Source organism: Pelophylax lessonae (assembly GCF_965119305.1).
Source record: "Pelophylax lessonae genome assembly, chromosome: 2".
Taxonomy (NCBI): domain Eukaryota; kingdom Metazoa; phylum Chordata; class Amphibia; order Anura; family Ranidae; genus Pelophylax; species Pelophylax lessonae.
In genome coordinates, this window is record NC_138769.1 from 422,047,005 (window position 1) to 422,067,246 (window position 20,242).

The window sequence follows — 20,242 nt, forward strand, 5'->3', positions numbered from 1 at the left end:
GATTAGAGCGAACAACAAAGCCTGTGTAGGTGGATGATGGGTCTCAAGCTGAATTCGGTCACGGTAGGTCCCCAGCAAGCCGACGCGTTTCGCTTAAGGCTTCCTCAGGGCCTGAGAGACCATAACAGACCGATGTTTCCTTTTTGAACAGTGACTTGTGTTAGGCGGCAGGGCTATAGCGATGCATAGGCAGTTCGGAAGATAATACCTCCGTGTTCACCACATATACTTTATATAGGTATCAGAAAGAAATTCCTTGCATAAAATCCGACATATTAGGTCCCAGCTGTGTCATCAAGGTCAAAGCTGTTGGATATGGCTCCACTTAAGCATCTTGGGGTATAGTCACCCCTCAGCAAATGGGTATCCTCTTCCTGGTTTGTTCATTCATATGTGCGTTCACCCCCAGATCCAATCAATCTAGTGTTTATATTGTTACAAATTAAACCAGGTTCAAAGGGCTCTTTTTTCTGTGCAGTTTGTGGGAGGGATATCCCCAAACTTGTCCTACAAGATAACACAGTTGACCTCTCCTCAGACCAAGAAACACTTCAGGCAGATAAATGAGGCCTATACGCACGGCTATCCACTTATATGGACCCGGAGTCCTGGGCTATCCAAGCCCTCTGTGTGGTCATATGCTCGCCGTCTGCCCCTAGGAGCTAGGAGTGATCTCCGACGAGAGACCCCGATCTCTCAAGACCCGGCTTTTAACAGCCACGCCGTCAAGGCCAGCGACTGCAAAACAGGATGGAAGAACAGCCTCTGAGACAACAGGAACCGTGACAACAACCAGATCGGGGGAAAAGGCATAAATCAGGCGATACTGATTCCAAGGCACCACCCGTGCATCCGAGGCGGCTGCCAGAGGATCGCGTGGTCTTGCCACGAGCCTTCCCACCTTGTTGTTTAGAGGAGGCGCGCCATCGCACACACATCATCGGAAACACCTCCGGGTGTAGGGACCCTCCCCCATGGTCTGGCGACACCGATAGTCGGCCTGCCAACGTTCCATACCCGGAATGTGAACTGCCGAAAGCGCCGAGACCCGCGTCTCGGCCCAAGGCAAAATCTCGGCCACTTCCTTGGCCGCCCGGGCACTTCGGGTGCCCCCTTGTTGATTGATGTACGCCACCGCAGTGGTATAGTCTGCCTGCACCCGCACAGGATGGCCCTGAAGACGATCCCTCCAATGGAGCAAACAGAGTCTGATCGTTCTCAGTTCCAAGGCATGTATCGGTAGGGAGGATTCCTCCTCCAACCAAGTGCCCTGTGCAGACAATTTGCCCAGAACCCCACCCCAGCCCGACAGGCTGGCGTCCGTGGTGAGCACCTTTCAAAGCAATGGCCAGAAGGATTTACCTTCCATCAGAGCCGGAGACTGGAGCCACCACAGAAGGTCCACTCTGACCCAGTGACTCAAAGATATCCTCCTGTCCAAGGACTGAGGATGCCTGTCCCACCTGGCTAGGATCTCCGCTAGCAGAGATTGCGTGTGGAACTGTGCAAATGGTATCGCCTTTAAGGCTGACACCATCAATCCTAGGGACCACATGCAGGTCCTGAGTGATGAGGATTAGTTGTCCCTGAGGGACCTGACCTCTTTCAGCAGAGTCCGGAGTATGTCCTCCGTCAGGAAAACTCTTGCATGGGCGGAGTCCAGGACCATTCCCAGATAAGGGAGACGAACAGAAGGGAGCAATGTCGACTTCTGAAAGTTGATGGCCCACCTGAATTCCTGGAGCGTCTGAACCGTGGATGACAGATCGCGCAACAAAGCTGAACTGGAACTCGACCTAAACAGGAGATCTTCCAGATACCCAAGGATTGCGATCCCCTGCGCCCGCAACAGGGCCAGAACAGGAGCCAAAGCTTTGGTAAACACCCCTGGAGCCGAAGTGAGACCGAAAGGTAATGCCACAAACTGATAGCGCTCCTCCGCGATAGCGAATCGGAGGTACCTCTGATGACCCTCAAATACAAGGATCTGTACAAACGCATCCTTGAGGTCGATAAAAACCAGGAATCTCCCGGGCTCAGAGAAGCCACCACCGATCAAAGGGATTCCATACGGAATGTTTGAACCCGCACAAAGCGGTTTAGAAACTGTAGGTCCAGAATCAGACACACCTTGCCCTCCTTTCAGGGCACCATGAACAGATTCAAGTAAACACCCCCGAAAACCTGTCCCGATGTAACACCGGGACGATCACCCCTTGAGCGAGGAGATCCTGAACCGCCCGTTGGAGATCTTAGAAACGATCTGGGGTCAAATGAAGATTTTAGGGAATCTGTCTGCTGGGCGCGATCGAAATTCGATCTTGTACCCCGACCGAATAAATTCCTAAACCCATCTGTCCAGACCAGCTCTACCCTTCTCTGAAGCCAGAGCTTACTGCCCACATCCAAAATGGCGGCCCCGCGAATCTAACAGCGCGGTGGCCCACAATAACTACCTCTGTACCCCAAAGTGACACACACACTCCCAAGGGGCTCAGGGACCCCCGCACACCCCCCACATCGCAGTATGACCGCAGACAGCGCCCCAGCAGGGACCGTGAGGGAGACACAGGGACCACACGGACAGACATGAGGGGAAGCACACAGACTCTACACAGACTGCCATCCCCAGGAGAGAAGGCCCCACACACACACCCCCAGCATACCATGTCACAGACAGAGGAGGTAGCATGGAACTCACCGATCCATGCGATTTTGTGGGTGCCACTCTGCGACGGGAAGCCTCCCACCCCGGGTGGTGGGGGTGCCGTCAGCCAAAAACAGGATGTTTGCCACACACGGCGTATCCTTGCGAAGTGGCCACTTCGCCGGCTTTGTCCCTGAGGACAGGGACAGGTCATTTGTGAGGCCAGGGCGTACGCATAGCCTACTAAACGCTCGATGGCGGGCTGGGATTCCGTAAGGCTCTAGTACAACCAGTCCGATTCCCAGCTTCGCAAACGCTGTAGTCTTCCGAAGTCTGACTAAGCGCAGGAACAAATAAAAAGCTAGTAGTGCAAAGAAAAAACACACTTAGCAGAAAATAAAATGTAATAAAACAGAGAAAAAGGCTGAGACTGTAGCCCCAGCACAGGGAAGCCTGCCTACTCCTATCTAGGCAAAAGACAAACTGAATTGGGAATGAGGCTAGCCGGGGGTATTGGACCAGAGGGATAGCCCCCTGTAGGTGTGTCTATGCAAAGTTTTGTGTTTCTAACAAAATCTTCTGCCTAGCTTACTCCTGTGGATAAGAGGTCAATACCCATAAGTGAAGACTATATGAGTGGGCGGCGACTGTCAGAGGATGTAAGAGAAATAAGATTTTTGTAAGATCTTACGGTAAAATCTTTTTCTCTGATGTCCGTCGACAGATCATCATCTTCATGAGCTGAGTGGGTTTATGCTCCTCCCATCAGGAGTATTCTAGGCAGGAAAATTTGAATACACACGCCCAGGGGGCTGTCCCTCCAGGCATAAACCCCCACTGCACAACCCAGCACATCAGTTTAGTTTAAAAGCAGTGAAGACAACAGAACCAACTCCAAACAGAGGGGCGGGTGCTGCGTCTGTTGACGGACATCAGAGAAAAAGATTTTACGGTAAGATCTTACAAAAATCGTATTTTCGCTATCGTCCGTCGACAGACGCAGCCTCACCTCCATGAGCTGAGTGGGACGTCCCAAAGCAGTATAGGCATGAGGGGTGGCAAAATGAAACCAGACAGTAACGTCAACTCCAAAAGGCTAAACTTGGCCAACCGGGAAACATGGAGCTAAACCAAACAACAGGAGCTCACCCTGATAAAAGACCCCGTAGAGAAGTACAAACAAACATTCTCTTATTAAACAGCAGCCTGCAAAACCTTGCTGCCAAAAGAGGCATCCGGAGAAGCCAACAAACTCACTCGTACAACAGAGGCCTGATGGCGAAAAGCCCAAGAGGCACTCAGCGCTCTAGTAGAATGCACCTTCACAGGGAAAGGAGGAACCTGACCCTTGATAGAATAAGCCTGAACAACCATCTATCTGATCCATCTCCAAATGGTCACAGCGGACACACTAAAACCTTTGCGAGGACCATCCAGAAGGAAAAGAGAGAGAGAGAGTCCGACTTCCTGAAGGACTCAGTACCCGTCAGATAAACCCTTATCGCCCGAACCACATCCAGAGTGTGTAAAGCAACTCCCTTGTGATGTTTAGGCTTAGGACACAAGGAAGGCAACACAATGTATACAGGTGAAAATCCGACACCACCTTAGGAAGAAAAGATGGATTAGGTCGGAGGACCACTTTATCCCTGTGGACCACCAAATAGGGCGATTGACAGGACAACGCTGCCAACTCAGACTCTGCAGGCAGAAGTGATAGCCACTAGGAAGGCAACCTTCTGTGACAAAGATCAGAGAAATCTCCCTAATATTCTCAAAAGGAAGCTTTTGAAGAACAGACAAAACCAGATTAAGATCCCACAGTGGTAACAGGGATCTACTCGGAGGGGCCAGATGACGCACCCCGTGAACGAAGGTGCAAATTAAACTAGGAGTAGCCAACGGACGTTGGAAGTAAATAGCCAAGGCACGAAACCTGGCCCTTGATAGTACCCAATGCCAAGTGCTGCTCAACCCCTTTTTATACAAAGGCCAAAACTGTAGCTACAGAAAACAAGCATGGTGCAGCTACAGCGGTTCACACCAAGAAATGTACAATTTCCATGTACGATGATAGATCTTCCTAGATGCAGACTTCCTGGCCTTCAAAAGGGTAGGAATCACTTAATCAGAAAGACCACTATCCCTCAACACCTTGCTTTCAACAGCCAAGCCGTTAAAGCCAGCGACTGTAAAGCAGGATAGAAGATCGGTCCTTGAGATAGTAGATCTTCCTGCAAAGGAAGACGCCATGGAGGATCCACGACCATTTTTACCAGCTGTGCGCAGCAAGACCGCCGAGGCCAGTCTGGTGCCACCAGAACAACCGTAATGCCTTCCATCGCCACCCTGCAAAGAAACCTTGGCAGGAGAACAAGCGGAGGGAAGGCATAGATCAGGCGATACGGACTCCAAGGAGCCACCAGAGCGTCTGTGGAGTTGGCCTGAGGATCCCGAGACCTGGCCACAAACCTCTGAACTTTCCTGTTGAGGCGAGACACAAACAGATTCACGTCCGGGGTCCCCCACTGGACACACAGGAGATGAAATGCCTCCGGGTGCAGGGACCACTCCCCCTGATCCAACACCTGACGATTCAGGTAATCCGCTTGCCAATTCTCCACACCCGGGATGTGGACTGCGGAAAGAGCTGGAACATTGTGTTCCGCCCATACCAGAATCTCAGCCACCTCCTTGGCTGCCAGGGCACTCCCGATGCCCCCTTGATGATCTATGTAAGCCACGGCCGTGGCATTATCCGACTGGACCCGAATCGGAGAGCCGTGTAGCCGACTCATCCGGTGAAGCAGGCAGAGCTTAATCGCTCTCAGCTCCAGAATATTGATTGGCAAGGAACACTCTTCCGATGCCCAAGTCCCCTGAGCACAGAGCTTCCCCAGCACTCCACCCCAACCTGATAGGCTGGCGTCTGTGGTGACCACCGTCCAAAACACCGGCAGGAAGGACTTGCCATGGCACAGGACAGAGGACTGGATTCCCCAAGAGAGAGCCGACTTTGTGAGATGGCTCAACCGAATCTTCTGGTCCAATGACCAAGGATCTCTGGTCCACTGTGGCAGAATCTCTGCAGCTGTCTCGTGTGAGACTGAGCAAACGTAACTGCTTCGAAGGTCGAGACCATCAGACCCAGGGCCCTCATGTAAGCCCGCAAGGAGGACTGATCGGCCACCATCAGCAATTGGACCGCCCTTTGCAACTTCTGAATTTTGTTCAAGGGAAGGAAGACCCTCGCCAGAGCAGAGTGGAGGATCAGCCCCAGATAGGTGACCCGCACAGACAGAGTCAGGGCAGATTTGGTGACATTGATCATTCACCCGAAGTCCTGAAGGGTCCGAATTGTGATGGAGATGTTTTCCAGCAGATCCGAATGGGAAACTGCTCCCAACAGGAGATAGTCCAGATACCCCACAATGGAGATACATCATCGACACAACAAGGCCCGCACAGGGGCTAGGACCTCGGTAAAAACTCTGGAAGCCGAGGCGAGACCAAAGGGTAACGCCACTAACTGAAAGGGCTCCTCTGCCACCGTGAAGCAGAGGAATCACTGATGTCCCTCGAATATGGAGACGTGGAGATACGCATCTTTGTGATCGATGAAAGCCAGAAAATACCCCTGATTCAAAGATGCCACCACCGGCCGAATGGACTCCATTTGGAATTTCTGCACCCGCACAAAGTGGTTCAGAGCCATAAAGGGCTCTGGGCACGGTGAACAGGTTTGAATAGAAACCTTGAGAGTGTTCCTGTTGGGGAACTGGCACAATCACCCCTTGAGCCAGGAGATCTTGCACTGCCTTCCACAGATCCTTCAAACGCTCCGGAGACAGGAAGATTTGACTGAAAAAAAAACTTGTCCCATGGCCGGGACCAGAATTCGATCTTGTACCCGGAACAAACCAGTTCGCGAACCCATTCGTCCTGAATGAAGTCCAGGGTTCCAGTAAGAAGCGCAGACATCCCCCACACCCCTAAGAAGGGTGAGGGCGCCCCTTCATGCTGAAGAGGACTTGTCTGCAGCACCGGACTGACCGGCCTTGGACAAGCCCCAAGGTTTCTTAGCACATGCAGAAGTTCTGAATGGCTTACCTTTTTCTTGCGCCCTGGAGGCATGAAAAAAAAAAAACATTTATGAGCAGGAAAGGAGGGACCCCGCTTAGTATGGGGTGTGTTACCCTTGGAGGATTGAGGAAGAAGAGTATTTTTTCCGCCAGTCAGGCCCTTGATCAACTCATCCAAAACAACCTGTCTCCCAGAAAGGGGAGATCAGCTAAGGCTTTTTAAAAAGCTTGGTCAGCCGACCAGCTTTTCAACCAGACCATGCGTCTTAAAACAATGCCCACGGCTGAGACCCTGGCAGCCAGGGGAGCCGCATCCATAGACGCATCACACAAGAAAACCAGAGCCTGGATCACCTGGTCCAACAGTTCCAGCTGTTCCAGAGGAACAGTCTTGGGGTCCAAAGTCTCCCACAAATCCCTAATACATTCCGTCACCGTCTGAGACTAGCGCAGACACAAAAACCTTGAAACCGGGAACTGTAACCCGCCAGCATGTGAAGATGGCAGGAAAGGGATTCCCCCCACCTATCCACTGGATCCGTAAAAACTGGGGAATCCTCCACAGGCACTTTGTTTAATCCGGAAACAGGATGGTCCACTTTAGGTGGCACCATCCAACGGTTGGAAACCTTTTCAGCAAAAGGATACAGGCGTCTAAAGCATTTTGGCACCACTAACACATGCTTAACGCACCGCCATTGGTCATTCATAATATTGTGAAAAGTGTCGGGACAAGGTAAAACCCTGTTAGCTTTTGGAGACTTCTGGGAGCCAAAAGCCAACCTCGTCCCTGCCAGCGTGGGCTCATCAGTCAATTTTAAAGTATCCCGCACTGAAAAAATCAGGGCTTCCACCAAAGCGCGTTCCTGCGCTGCAGCTGAAAAAGACAGGGTCTCTTCACCAACTGACTGCGAGGACAGTGACCCCTCAGGAAGGGGAGCATCCAGGGCAACCAAATCAGCCTCTCAATCAGAGGACACCTCCACAGATGGAGAAGGCAGCGGCCGTTTACAGCTATCAACCTTTTTCATGACTAAATCAACTTTAGTCGCCAGGCTTTCCAGGGCAGTCGAAATCGCGGCCAGCAACTGCGATCTGGACTGTCTGGGAGTCACACAGAGTGGGTCTGAGGGTGAAATTCCAGTTTGGGACTCCATAGGGCAATTTGCAAAAAACGGAGTACTGTAGTTTCAAGAACGCCGATCGCAGTATCCACCACCGATCGCAACAGTCTGCAGGGAGCCCCTTTAAACTGATAGCAGAAAGCACAAAGGATATGCCCACAGGGACCCTCAGTACTTTACCACCTCAGACACACAGCCTCCTAAATCTTCCACAGCATGGAGAGAGAAGCAGGAAGTGACCTTGGCTCAGCAGCAGATAATGACCACACAGGACGTGATGCCGCCTGACAGGGATACACTGCCAAGTATAGCACTAGGGCTACACAAAGATGGATGCCCATTCAAAAGAATAGGAAGCTGCAGGGAAAATGGCTGCCCCATACAAGTCTATGGGGAAAATAATTCTGGTACCCACACCTAAGATGGCGGCACATCATGCGGCTGGGGACTGACACATGAAGGTCTCAGGAACCACAACAGGGACTAGCAAGCCCAAGGTACCATGTCACCCCCCCTTCACCCGAGCGCCAGAGCACTCCAGACACACAGCCCCCACAGGGACAGGGAGAAGGAAGGACACACAAACCAGGCACCGGGCAGACCAGGGGGATCTCTTGGGAGGCACAATCCCATTATCCCCAGGGGAGGGCCCACATCCCCCCACGGCCAGCAGGGGCAAGGGGGGGCACAGTTACTAACCATACCATGGACCGGGTGGGCTCCACTCCGTGCAGACTGCCTCCCACCTGAAGTGGGGGTGCTGCCAGCCAAGGGGTACGCTGCAACTCAGGGCATTCAAGGTCGCTGCGTCCCAGCGAGGCATTCACTCGCAGGCTCGTCGCCCTCCGGACAAGGAGGCACAGTCATGGCTAGGCCTAGGTTGGAACTATAACCTGCTCATGCTCGTAGGCCAGACTGGGGGGGACCATAAGGTTCTAGATGATCCAGTATGAAGCCCCAGCCGGCATTGTTGCTTGTAGATCACCAGGAAATTCTTCCCTGAACACTAGCAAGTGAGTAAAGAGAAATAAAAGAAAATATTCTGAAAAGAATAAAAAACTGAGACCGGAGTCCCAGCAGGAAACCTAGGTCTACTCCTTCTCTAGGCAGAAAACAAACTGATGTGCTGGGTTGTGCAGTGGGGGTTTATGCCTGGAGGGACAGCCCCCTGGGCGTGTGTATTCAAATTTTCCTGCCAAGACTACTCTCAATGGGAGGAGCATAAACCCACTCAGCTCATGGAGATGAGGTTGCGCCTTTCGACAGCCATAGAGAAAAAACTGAATTTTTGTAAAATCTTATCTGTAAAATTCCTTTCTCTGAGTCCTCCGACAGTCGCCGCCTCCTCTAAGTCATCACTATTGGGTATTGTCCACCTATCCGTAGGAATAGCTAGGCATATAGACTTAGTCAAAAGACAAAAGGCATTAGCATATACACACCCACGGGGGCTGTCCCATCTGGTCAATACCCCCCCTGCATCACCACTCCCAACTCAGTTTGGTAGCATAGCAGTAGGTAATAAGAACCCCAGAAGAGGGGCGGGGGCGGCGACTGTCGGAGGACTCAGAGAAAGGAATTTTACAGGTAAGATTTTACAAAAATTCAGTTTTCTCTTACGTCCTCCGACAGTCGCCGCCTCCTCTAAGTCATCACTATTGGGATGTCCCAAAGCAGTATAGACATGAGGGGTGGAAGACGCAACCGTAGAAAAGGCAACGCAGTACCCACATCAGAGAAAGGAATCTTACATGCACCGTAAGAACCAACTGGGCAACAGAAAAAAACAATGCTCAACAGGAGCAACAGCCCAGGAAAGCAAATGCCAACAGCCAGGGACCCAGAGAAAAATTCAAGGGTCCATCATGGCACTGCCGCACTGAGAGCTTTGCGGCCAAAAGAAGCATCAGCTGATGCCAGAACGTCTACTTTGTAGAACTTGGAAAAAGTGTGCACCGACGACCAAGTCGCCGCCTTGCACACCTGGGTCACCGAGGCCTGATGCCAACAGGCCCAGGAAGTACTCAAAGACCTGGTAGAGTGCACCTTAACAGGGAAGGGCGGAACCCGTTCCTTCAAGGCATAGGCCTGCTCAATGGTCTGTCTGATCCACTTGGCAATAGTCGCTGCCGATGCAACCATGCCCTTCCGAGGTCCCTCAGGAAGGACAAAGAGAGAGTCCGCCTTCCGAAAGGATTCCGTAGACTTCAGGTAGACCTTGATTGCCCTGACAACATCCAAGGAATGCAAAGCAATCTCTTTTGGATGCTTAGGCTTTGTAGGCTTTGTACAAAGCGAAGACAAGACAATTTCCTCATTAAGGTGGAACTCAGTGATCACCTTTAGAAGAAAGGACGGGGGTGTTCTCAACACCACCTTATCCTTGTGAATTATCAAGTAAGGGGAGCGGCAGACAACGCCGCCAGCTCCGACACTCTGCGAGCCGAAGTGATCGCCACAAGAAAAGCAACCTTTTTCGACAGCAGAGGCAACGATATCTCCCTGATATTTTCAAAAGGAGCACGCTGCAATGCGGACAGGACCAAGTTCAAGTCCCATGGAGGTAAAGGCTCCTTCCTAGGAGGAGCCAAATGTCGCACACCCTGAATGAATGTGCGCACCAAGGAATGAGACGCCACAGGGCGTTGGAAAAGGACCGCCAGTGCTGACACCTGGCCCTTTATAGTGGCCAGCGCCAGGCGCTGATCCACTCCAGACGGAAGGAAAGCCAAGATTCTCGAGTAAGAACCGAGTAAGAACGAGGGGAAAACCCCCTGGACTCACACCAGGTGAAGTAGGCTTTCCAGGTACGGTAATAGATCTTACCAGAGGAAGATTTCCTAGCCTTGATCAGGGTAGGGATAACCTCAGAAGATAGACCCTTGTCCTTCAAGACCTGGGTCTCAACAGCCAGGCCGTTAAAGCCAGCGACTGTAAAGCAGGATGGAAGATCGGACCCTGAGACAGGAGATCTTCCCGCAGAGGCAGAAGCCACGGGGGCGCCACTGCCAGGTGAACAACGTCGGCGTACCAAGACCGGCGAGGCCAGTCCGGCGCCACCAGAATCACCATGTGCGGTTCCGAGACCAATCTGCGAAGGAACCGGGATAGTAACTGAATCGGAGGAAAGGCGTACATCAGACGATACTGATGCCAAGGGGCCACCAACGCATCCGAGGCGTCCGCCAACGGATTGCGCGTTCTTGCCACAAACCTTTCCACCTTTCGATTTAGCCGGGATGCGAACAGATCCACGTCTGAGGATCCCCACTTCGCACACAGCATCTGAAAGACCTGCGGGTGTAGGGACCATTCCCCCTGGTCCAGGGTCTGGCGGCTCAGATAGTCTGCCTGCCAATTCTCCACACCCGGAATGTGAACTGCCGAAATCGCCGGGACATGAGTCTCGGCCCAAGACAGGATGTCGGTCACCTCCCGGGCCGCTCGAGCACTCCTGGTGCCCCCCTGGTGGTTGATGTAAGCCACCGCGGTAGCATTGTCCGTCTGTACGCGAACAGGCAGGCCCTGGAGACGGTCCGACCACTGGAAGAGACAGAGTTTTATCGCTCGTAGTTCCAGCACATTTATCAGGAGGGAGGATTCCTCCTCCGACCAAGTGCCCTGGGCAGGCAGGTTGTCCAGGACTCCACCCCAGCCCGACAGGCTGGCATCCGTGGTCATCACCGTCCACACCAACGGACAGAAGGACTTGCCTTCCGCCACCGACGGGGACTGGAGCCACCACAGAAGAGCCAATCTGGTCTGATGACTCAAGGAGACACTCAGATCCAGGGACTGAGGAAGTCTGTCCCACCTGGCCAGGATCTCCGTCTGGAGAGCCCGAGTGTGGAACTGGGCAAAGGGAATTGCCTCGAAGGCCGACACCATCAAACCCAGGCCCCGCATGCAGGCCCTGAGTGACGAGGACGGATTGTCCCTGAGGGATCGGATTTCGCCCCGCAAAGTCCGGAGCTTGTCCTCCGGCAAGAAAACCTTTGCCTGAGCAGAGTCCAGAACCATTCCCAGATAGGGAAGGCGAAGCGACGGAGACCACGCTGATTTTTGAACGTTGATGGTCCACCCGAACTCCTGGAGCGTCTGTACCGTGATGGATAGATCGCGCACAAGGTCCTGACTGGCACGCGATCTCAGAAGCAGATCGTCCAGGTACCCCAGGACCGCAATGCCCTGGGCCCACAGCAGGCCCAGAACCGGTGGCAACACCTTGGTAAATACCCTGGGTGCCGAAGCGAGACCGAACGGTAACGCCACAAACTGGTAGTGGTCCTCCGCAATAGCGAACCGAAGGTACCGCTGATGACCCTCGAAAATGGGGATGTGCAGGTACGCATCCTTCAGATCTATCGAAGCCAGGAATTCTCCTGGACTCAAGGAGGCCACAAACGAAACGGAGAGACTCCATTCGAAACTTCCGAACACGCACAAATCGGTTCATCGCTTTTAGGTCCAGAATAGGACGCACTTTGCCCTCCTTCCTGGGCACAGTGAACAGATTCGAATAAAACCCCCGAAACCTGTCCCGATGAGGCACCGGGACAATCACCCCCTGAGCAAGCATGTCCTGCACCGCTTGATGCAAGTCCTGCAGACGCCCCAGAAGCAGCTGGAGATTGGAGGGAAAGAATCTGTCCGCCGGCCTGGAAAGGAATTCGATCTTGTAACCTGATCGAACGATTTCCTGGACCCACCTGTCCGAGATCCGGAGCAGCCAAGGTTGGAGGAAACGGCGCAAACGTCCCCCCACCCCAGAAATGGGTGAGGGCGCCCCTTCAGGCAGAGGCGGAGTGTCCCGCCGAACCGGCATTGCCGGTCTTCTGCTTGCCCGCCCAGGGTTTCTTCTGGTTGCCCTGGGCCTTGAAGGGCTTGCCCTTGGATTGGTTCCGAAAGGCACGAAAGGATCCCTGAGTAGATCTAGGCGCAGAACCCCGCTTGCCACGGAAGGACTTGTTCTTCGGGTTCTGGGGTAGCATAGTGCTCTTACCCCCCGTGACGCCCTTCACCAGGGTATCCAACGCCTCGCCAAAAAGGCGAGAGCCAGCATAGGGAAAATCAGCAACAGTTTTCCGCGAGGACTGGTTGGCCGACCAGCTCTTCAGCCATGTCAGTCGCCGGTTAAGTCCCGCGACACTCGAGAGGCGAGCCACCAAGGGGGCCTCATGTAGGGCTGCATCACACAGATACATGACTCCTTGATGGATCTGGTCCACCATTTCCAGTCATGCAGGCGGCACGTCATCGGACACTAGGTTGCTTCTAAGCACCTTAATCCAATCAGCCACCGCCTGAGCAACCATAACGGACGCGAAAACGGGTTTGAGCAACGAACCCGCCACCGTATAGGAATGGCGGGCTAGAGACTCCAACCGCCGGTCCGTGGGATCCCGGAAAACCGGGGTATCCTCAGTAGGAACCAAGGTAGCCTTATTCAGCACGGCCACAGTGTGATCTACCTGTGGAGGCACACACCATCGTGATTCCGTAGCCGGCGCAAAAGGATAAAGCAATTTGAACCGACTAGGTACCAGGAATGGACGTTTTAACGTGCGCCACATTTAATTAACAGTGTAATGGAATTCCGCTGGGCAGGGAAAAACCTGCGCAGACTTGCGGGTCCTGTGCGTCCCAAATGAGGACACAACGCTCGGAGGACAGGGCTCATCCTCTAAATGTAAGGTTTCCTTAACAGAAACATCCATGGTTGCCCGTTCTTCGGGTGACCCTGGGGAGGATGTATCAACACCCTCCACCTCAGCCTCCCCCTCAGACCCCGGGGGGTCCAAGGATGAGCGGGACCCTGAAAAGGGCACGCTTGCAGCAGCATCCATATCCCCATCTGAATCAGAAGAGAGAGACAGCCTTGGCCGTTTTCTCGCAGCCCGTTCAGACATCAGCATTTCCATATTTGCCACTAAAGTCGCAACCACAGCAGCCAGATCAGGTCGTAGCGGGGCCACAGGAGAACTGGGGCCCCCCACTAAAGCTGGAGGAAACTTGCTTTCCTGAGAATCCATGGCTCAAGATAATAAAAAACTACAGTGCAAAAAAGTAATGTACTGTCCCCTTAAATAGCGCTGCGGAGTGCGCAGCCCACCGCTACTGTCACAGCTATGAAGACACCCAAAAGGAGAAAGAAACTGAGCCAGAAGCAGTATGCAGAAGAAGACAGAGAGATACACTGCAGAGCCCGCAGATCGTTGCTACCTGTGCTGTCTGAGAGGAAGAGGAAATGCTGCTGGAGGGGGCTGGCTATAAGCCAGACCCCAGGGAAAATGGCTGCCCCATAGGGATGCATAGGAGGCTACGCCAAGATGGCCACCGACATGCGGCCGAACTGATCGTTCCACCGCCCACAAAATGGCGGCGGATGGCGCCAAAATGAGCTGTATACTCGCCCCAGAGGGGCTATACGCTGTGCATAGTAAAAACATGGCGGACCGCGCGATTTTTCCCCCGCAGCGGTCGCCGCACAACACACAAGTCTGTACCCCCAAACATGCACCTAAGGTGACACTGGGACAGGGACCCCCGGCAAACATACAGATCTGCACACAGCGAACCCCGCAGGGATCGCACAGGCACAGACATGGGGACACACAGCAACACAGACTGCCACCCCAGGCAGAGGCCCCACACAGAAAGTACTTACCTGTACCCGATGGCGTGGGGGAGCCTCTATGCACGGATAAACCTCTGTCCTCATCTGACAGGGAGTGCCGTGAGCCAGGGACATGACGCTGCAGTATCGCAGACAAGTCCTGCGAGGTAGCCACGTCACGGCTGCATCCCTGCAGCGAACAGGGATGGGTCGTTCTTAATGCCAGGGCGAACCATAGCTGAACGCTCGATGGCGGGCTGGGGGTCCATCTGACCCTCTGTGCCCTGGAGAACCAGGGCGGCCAGTCCGAATCCCAGCACCGCATGATCCATCTTCATCCGAAGAATAAACTAACACTAGAGCTGGTAAAATAAACAGCTAGTAAAGTGAGAGAAAAAAATTCAAGTTAGACTTACCGGTAACTTGTTTTCCAATAGTCTTTCAGGACAGCAGGAGGATCTCTAAGGTGCTGTCCTGAAAGACGTTTTAGGGAAAACTGACATTTAAAAGAAAATCAAATAAAAGATTTAGGAAGGCTGAGAATGAAGCCCCAGCACAAGGTAGCCTGACTATTCCTAAGCTAGGCAAACTAAAACTGAGTTGGGAGTGGTGATGCAGGGGGGGTATTGACCAGATGGGACAGCCCCCGTGGGTGTGTATATGCTAATGCCTTTTGTCTTTTGACTAAGTCTATATGCCTAGCTATTCCTACGGATAGGTGGACAATACCCAATAGTGATGACTTAGAGGAGGCGGCGACTGTCGGAGGACGTAAGAGAAATACATTTTATTACGAATAGAATATTAAAAAAGACAAATTGGGGAATGTAATCTCATTAGAATCAAATTATATCCACACATAATGCTCCAACCAGTACACCCCTGAAGATAGAGGCCCTTCCCTATGTGTATACCATATATGCATATATTAGTATCCTATACAGATCAGTGCTAAAATGAAACAGAGCAGGAAGGATGACACATTCCAAAGCGCTTCACCTGGTCGGATTCTTCAAAGGTTCAGGGGGTTAGCGGTTAGAAAGAGATCAGTGTGAAAAACAGGTTATCTCAGAAGCATCCAAGAGGTGCACACATATTCGCCTCCAGCACAGCTAAACAAATTGCACAGGTGCAGATGGATAAACAAACCAGAGAGATCCGACCCTGGGCTGCGAGTCTGACCCCAGGTATAGGGAGCAGATAATGATCGATTGCTATACACATCAAAACCATAAGAGCAGGTGGTGCTATGTTCCCACAGTAAGTAGCTTGAAATTTATGCCCAGGTGGATGGCCATACACTCCCACTCTTGAGTCTGCAAAAATAGGAAACGATCCTTGTGGTGTCCTCACAAACCCTCAACTGCCATGGAGATATGCCTCCATATCGATCTCCTCAATGTTTAAGCTAGTTCAGTTAAGGTTTGAAGCGATATAAATGGAAAAAAGGGGGGGAGAAACTGCGCTAAATATCAGAAAAAAGAGGTAGCAGCAACTTAACCACTTTACCACCGGAGGATTTTGCTGTCTTCCGTCCAGGCCACTTTTTGCGATTCGGCGCTGTGCGACTTTAACTGACAATTGCGCGGTCGTGCGACGCCGTACCCAAACTAAATTTACGTCCCACAAACAGAGCTTTCTTTTGGTAGTATTTGATCACCAGTGCGATTTTTACTTTTTGCGCTATAAACAAAAAAAGAGCGTTTATTTTGAAAAAATAACAATATTTTTAACATTTTTTATATGAAATTCCCCCCCCAAAAAAAATGTAAAAATCTAATTTTTTTTAAATTTTTGGCCAATTTGTTTTCTGCTACCTATGTTTGGTAAAAAAAAAAATCGCAATAAGCGTATTTTGATTGGTTTGCGCAAAAGTTATTGCGTTTACTAACAAAGGGAAAGATTTCTGTCATTTTTGGCGTTTTTATTTTTAACGCGTAATGGCGGTGATCTGCGATTTTTTTTGCGGGACTGCGACATTGCGGCGGACAGATCGGACCCTTGACTGACATTTTTGACACTTTTGGGGGTACCAGTGACATTACTGCAGTAATCAGTGCTATACATATGCACTGTTACTGTAAAAATGACACTGGCAGTGAAGGGGTTAATTTTATTGGAGAGGGAGGGGTTAATGTATGCCTGGTGCTTACTGACGTGTGGGGGAGGAGGTGACTGTGTGAGACAGGGACAGATCGGATGTCCAGCTATGCTGAACACTCCGATCTGTCAGTCCCTGTCACTATGGAGATCCGCCCGCTCTGTTTACACAGGCGGGCGGATCTCCTCACTCGATTCCCCGACGATCAGCGCAGAGCAGCGGCGATCGCCGCTGCTCCTCCCCTGGCCCGACTCCCGCTGTGAATGAAAACAGCGGGAGCGCGCCTCCGGCGGCGCGCGAGCGCCGCCTACAGGGGGAGGAGTCCAGCGACGTAGGTCTACGTCGCTGGACGGGAACGAGCCACTTTGCCGCAGTACGCTCAATGTGAGCGGTGGGCAAGTGGTTAATATGTGACAAACATCAAAAAACAGTATATGGAGGAAGCTGCGCTAAGTGACACAAAACATAAATCAGATTGAGTCCAACATAAGTCCCAAAAAATATTTTGATAAGTATATAAATATTAAATCAACAAAAAAAAGTCCAAATATTCAAACGAAAATCCACAAGTGCAGACAATGAATGAAGTTACTGCTTACCAGATGTAGCAGTATAATAAGCCTTGCGTGTAAATAGCCAAGCCAGATGAAGATCTGTGAAGGATTCCTCACCAGCGATAGCCGTCCCAGGATCACAATTAAGTGGATGTTGGAGTGAAAAACAAATGCAAAAACATAGCGTGATACTGTATAATAAAGGTGTAAATAAACCACTCCCGTGTGTATCAGAAAAGAAAGGTGCTAGTAGAGACCACCACCATCACAGGCTGCTTACCAGATAAAGGGTAAAAAAGGCAAATCAATCCAAAGCAATCCCAAATGAATAAAACAAGCCGTAAGATAAGCCACCACCTTATTCCCAATTTAATTACCAGATAGTGTAGATAAAACAGGCGTATAGATCACTCAGATATCTTGTGACCCCCTAGGGACCGTCACCAGAATACCCTGCTTACCAGAAATAAGCAAATAAATGCCTATATCACGAGTCCGGGTGTCCCTGGATATGTTATCCTATCCCCTGTGAACAGGCCTGGTCCCTGGTGGTATAGAGGCTGACCCACAGATATGGCTCCGAGGTTCACATATAAATAATAATGGAGATGTCCATAGTGTAAAACCGTTTATTTAAGAATAAAGATAAAAAGTAATGCACTTACAGAAGAAGCATGTATAGATGCGCTGAATCGAAGCTGCCGGCCGGACAGCTTCAAACACCCGCCTGAGCGTCTCGTAGAGGTGACGTCAGCACACCGCGCCCGACGTACGTTTCGTCAGAAAGACCTTGAGAACGTCATTTTCTGACGAAACGTATGTCGTCGCGGTGTGCTGACGTCACCTCTACGAGACGCTCAGGCGGGTGTTTGAAGCTGTCCGGCCGGCAGCTTCGATTCAGCGCATCTATACATGCTTCTTCTGTAAGTGCATTACTTTTTATCTTTATTCTTAAATAAACGGTTTTACACTATGGACATCTCCATTATTATTTATATGTGAACCTCGGAGCCATATCTGTGGGTCAGCCTCTATACCACCAGGGACCGGACCTGTTCACAGGGGATAGGATAACATATCCAGGGACACCCGGACTCGTGATATAGGCATTTATTTGCTTATTTCTGGTAAGCAGGGTATTCTGGTGACGGTCCCTAGGGGGTCACAAGATATCTGAGTGATCTATACGCCTGTTTTATCTACACTATCTGGTAATTAAATTGGGAATAAGGTGGTGGCTTATCTTATGGCTTGTTTCATTCATTTGGGATTGCTTTGGATTGATTTGCCATTTTTTACCCTTTATCTGGTAAGCAGCCTGTGATGGTGGTGGTCTCTACTAGCACCTTTCTTTCCTGATACACACGGGAGTGGTTTATTTACACCTTTATTATACAGTATCACGCTATGTTTTTGCATTTGTTTTTCACTCCAACATCCACTTAATTGTGATCCTGGGACGGCTATCGCTGGTGAGGAATCTTTCACAGATCTTCATCTGGCTTGGCTATTTACACGCAAGGCTTATTATACTGCTACATCTGGTAAGCAGTAACTTCATTCATTGTCTGCACTTGTGGATTTTCGTTTGAATATTTGGACTTTTTTTTGTTGATTTAATATTTATATACTTATCAAAATATTTTTTGGGACTTATGTTGGACTCAATCTGATTTATGTTTTGTGTCACTTAGCGCAGCTTCCTCCATATATTGAAGCGATATAAGCCAGAAGCCGATTGGTTACCATACATAGCTGCTCCAAGTCTTCGTAAATTCCCCCAATGTGTTATGTTGATAATTTCCTTTTGGCAATAGTAATCTATGAGCATACATTACATACATAAGTAGCAAGTACAGGCACGCCTGCAAAAGCCTCCAAGTCCATGCTGTGTTGCAGTGCTATCATAACAGATGAAAGGCAAATGGGGAGATAGCAGGAATAGCAGGTCAGGCAAATGAAGCAACTTGAATACAAAATAATTATATTCACCTTGCAATGTTCAAGCCAAGACGGATCAGAGTCTTCATTGTCAGATATCTCTTCTGAGAACAAAAGAAAAGGGCAAAGTCTTGCCTATGTTATTTTTTCTAAATAAACCGATTTCATTTCTTACATTGTGCATTAAATGGTATTGACAGCAATGCAAACATTTAGTATTGTTTTGCATCATGGAACATGTCCAAATCTAAATGACTGCTTCGCAAATAGACACGAACCCACCTTACAGTGTGAACTTCTTATATCTGCAGTGCAATTGCTGTGGCAGGAAAGTCTTTCAGGTTGTGCATGTTTGCACATTATAGTAAACCCATGATCACTGGTAGCAGAGTGCTTAACCATTAAAGAATTCCAGGCCTGGTATATTTTTACATAGTTCCACTGGGCCACCTTGGACCAATGTAACTATGTATATACTATACCTGGCGGATTCTCCTGGAAGCTGGAAATCATTGTAGTAGACACCGCTACTCCAGTAATCTCCACTATCTTCTGGAACACTTCTTCTCCACTATCTTCTGAACACAGGAGGTCTGCCGTTGAGAACAGGTGCAATTCAGAGAAGACTTTGCATTTTCTGCTAGAAAGCAAAGCATTTTCTGGTTGGACAAGGTAGAGCTCATGATGCCACCACTGAGCCTCTTCAACTTGTCCAATCAGAGAATGCTTACCATATATAGTTTTGAATTTGCCTGGTATGGTATATACATGGTTACATTGGCCCAATATGAACAAAAAATACACCATGCCTGGAATTTTTCTTTAACCTCACCCTAAAAAGACTACTGAACCCCATATCCATTAAAGTGTCACTAAAAGGCAATTTTCAGTTTTGGATACGAAGGAAGGATGTGAAGAGGGATTAGCACTCTTTTCAGGTTTTTATTGCCGTCTGTGCTCCCATTATGTGGATTCACCAGCTCTATTTGTCCTGTTTACCGTTATCATCGAAAGTGAAAGTAAAAGAAAATCCCAAATTTTAAGTTGACAAACTTGACATCAGCACAGGAATAGAGAGGACATCTTCCAATGGGGACACTAATCCTGGTGATCCCTCACCTTGGAGGGACTTCCGTGTCAGGGAATCAATACCCTGCGCAGGCGCACTGAATGCCTA

At 50.4% G+C, this 20,242-nt stretch overlaps 1 long non-coding RNA gene across 1 annotated transcript in view; it reads right to left on the reverse strand.

The window, feature by feature from the left end:
- Positions 1-19,170, reverse strand: part of LOC309545266 — a 35,624-nt gene extending 16,454 nt beyond the window's left edge. The window contains exon 1 of the long non-coding RNA XR_014224884.1: positions 19,117-19,170. This is a non-coding gene — a long non-coding RNA (uncharacterized lncRNA). The remainder of the gene's footprint in view (positions 1-19,116) is intronic.
- Between the last annotated feature and the right edge of the window lie 1,072 nt (positions 19,171-20,242).